The sequence below is a fragment of the Theropithecus gelada genome, chromosome 15 (assembly GCF_003255815.1).
Source record: "Theropithecus gelada isolate Dixy chromosome 15, Tgel_1.0, whole genome shotgun sequence".
Classification (NCBI taxonomy): domain Eukaryota; kingdom Metazoa; phylum Chordata; class Mammalia; order Primates; family Cercopithecidae; genus Theropithecus; species Theropithecus gelada.
Window position 1 is genome coordinate 66065874 of NC_037683.1, and position 3173 is coordinate 66069046.

Genomic DNA, 3173 nt, shown 5'->3' on the forward strand with positions numbered 1-3173 from the left:
CTCAAAAATAAAAATAAATTAATCAATTAAGAAAAAGAAAAGGAAGAAATTTCATAAGACTATGCTGCCGTAGATAGTGATTCTTCTGATGGATCAGGGCAAAGTAAATTGAAAACTTTCTGGAAAATTTTACCAATCTAGATGCCAGTGAGAATATTTGTGATTCATGGGAGGAGGTAAAAAATGTCAGCTTTTTTTTTTTTTTTTTTAAGAGATAGGGTCTTGAGGCAGGGGCAGGTGGATCACTAGAGGTCAGGAGTTTAAGACCAGCCTGGCCAACATGGTAAAACCCTGTCTCTACTAAAAATAGAAAAATCAGCCCGCAGTTGTGGTGCATGCCTGTAGTCCCAGCTACTTGGGAGGCTGAGGCAAGAGAATGGCTTGATCCTGGGAAGTGGAGGTTGCAGTGAGCCAAGATTATGACATTGCACTCCAGCCTGGGCAACAGAGGGAGACCCCGTCTCAAAAAAAAAAAACGGTGAGAGAGAGAGAGAGAAAGTCTTGCTTTGTGGCCCAGGCTGGAGTGCAGTGATGGCGTGATCATGGCTCGCTGCAGCCTAAAACTCCTGCACTCAAGCAATCCTCCTTCCTCAGCCTCCTCAGTTTGCTAGGATTACAGGAACAAACCACACTACCACACCTGGCTAATTGTTTTTTAAGTTTTTTTAAAGACAAATGCTCATGTATTGCCCAGGCTGGTCTCAAACTCCTGGGCTCAAATGATCCTCTCACTTCAGTGTACCAAAATGCTGAGATTACAGGCAAGAGTCACTGCACCCAGCTAAAATGTCAACAACATTAACAGAAGTTTGAAAAAAGTTGATTCCAACCATCATAGATGACTTTCAGAGGTTTAATTCTTCAGTTGAGGAAATCACTGCAGAGGTGGTAGAAATAGCAAGAGGACTAGAATTAGAAGTGATGCCTGAAAATGTGACTGAATTGTTGCAGTCTCATCATAAAACTTAAACAAATGAGGAGCTGCTTCTTATGAATAAGCAAAGAAGGTGGCTTCCTTTTTCTTTTTTTTTTAAATGTTATTTTATGTTAGGTTCCGGGATACATGTACAGAACGTGCAGGTTTGTTACATAGGTAAACATGTGCCATGGTGGTTTGCTGCATCTATCAACTCATCACCTAGGTATTAAGCCCCACATACATTAGCTATTTGTCCTGATGCTCTCCCTGACCCCTGTCCCCTGTTCCCCGGCAGGTCCCAGTGTGTGTTGTTCCCCTCCCTGTGTCCATGTGTTATTGTCATTCAGCTCCCACTTATAAGTGGGAACATGTGGTGTTTGCTTTTTGGTCCTTGTGATAGTTTGCTGAGGATGATGGCTTCCAGCTTCATCCATGTTCCTGCAAAGGACATGATCTCATTCCTTTTTATGGCTGCTTAGTATTCCATGATGTATATGTGCCACATTTCCTTTATTCAGTCCATCATTGATGGGTATTAGGGTTGATTCCCTGTCTTTGCTATTGTGAGTAGTGCTGCAATAAACGTACCTGTGCCTGTATCTTTATAACGGAATGATTAATATTCCTTTGGGTATATACCCAGTAATGGGATTGCTGGGTCAAATGGTATTTCTGGTTCTAGATCCCTGAGGAATCGCCACACTGTTTTCCACGGTGGTTGAACTAATTTACATTCCCACCGAGAGTGTAAAAACATTCCTATTTCTCTGCAGCTTCACCAGCATCTGTTGTTTCTTGACTTTTTAATAATCGCCATTCTGACTGGCATGAGATGGTATTTCATTGTGGTTTCGATTTGTATTTCTCTAACGATCAGTGCTGTTGAGCTTTTTTCATGTTTGTTGGCTGCATAAATGTCTTCTTTTGAGAAGTGTCTGTTCCTGTTCTTTGCCCACTTTTTGGTGGGGTTATTTGTTTTTTTTCTTGTAAATCTAAGTTCCTTGTAGATTCTGGGTATTAGACTTTTGTCACTTGGGTAGATTGGGAAAAGTTTCTCCCATTCTGTAGGTTGCCTGTTTGCCCTGATGATAGTTTCCTTCGCTGTGCAGAAGCTCTTTAGTTTAATTAGTCCCATTTGTCAAAAAATGTGGAACACTTCACAAATTTTCATGTCATACTTGCTCAGGGGCCATGCTAATCTTCTCTATATTGTTCCAATTTGAGTATATATGCTGCTGAAACAAGTACAGAAAGTGGTTTCTTGAGATGGAATCTGCTCCTGGTGAAGATGCTGTGAACATTGTTGAAATGACAAGAATTTATTATTTATTTATTTATTTATTTTATTTTATTTTTGAGATAGGGTCTCACATCGCTGCCCAGGCTGGAATGCAGTGGCATGATCACTGCTCACTGCAGCCTTGTCCTCCCAGGCTCAAGCAATCCTCCCACTTCAGCCTCCCAAGTAGCTGGTACTACAGGTGTGCACCACCGCACCCGGTTAATTTTTGCATTTTTTGTAGAGACAGAGTCTCGCTTTGTCACCCAGTCTGAAGTGCAATGGCATGCTCACAGCTCACTGCAGCTTCGACCTCTTGAGCTTCAGCAATCCTCCCACCTCAGCCTCCTTAGTAGCTGGTACTGCAGGCTTGTGCCACTACATCCAGGTATATCTTTGTATTTTTTGTAAAGATGGGGTTTTACCATGTTACCCAGGTTTACCTCAAACTCCTAGGCTCAAGCGATCCTCCTGCCTCAGCCTCCCAAAGTGTCAGGATTACAGGCATGAGCCACTGCCAGATCCCTTTTGCATACTTAATAGACTACAGAGTAGTGTGAACATAACTTTTATAGGCATTGGGAAGCCAAAATATTAGTGTGACTCACTGTATTGCAATGTTTGCTTTACTATGGTGGTCTGGAGCTCAACCTGCAAAGTCTCCAAGGTATACCTGTATGACATTCTGGAAAATCAAACTAGGAAGAAAGTAAGAAGATCAGTAGTTGCCAAGAGTTGGTAGGTGAAGGGATGAATAGGCAGAGCACAAACAATTTTTATGCCAGTGAAGCTGCTCTGTATGCTGCTATAATGGCGGATTATAAATTCGTCTAAACCCATGAATATATAACACCAAGGGTGAACCCTAATGTAAACTACAGACTTTGGGTGATTATGATAATAATGTTTCATGGATTGCAACAAATGTAACACTCTGGTGGAAGATGCTGAAAATGGGGGAAGTTGAGCATGTGT

General features: G+C 41.8%; 1 non-coding gene across 1 annotated transcript; it reads right to left on the reverse strand.

Moving 5' to 3' along the window:
- Positions 1–2060: 2060 nt before the first annotated feature.
- On the reverse strand, positions 2061–2163 carry LOC112608838. The gene has a single exon (XR_003116112.1). It is a non-coding gene; the product is annotated as a U6 spliceosomal RNA (small nuclear RNA).
- Between the last annotated feature and the right edge of the window lie 1010 nt (positions 2164–3173).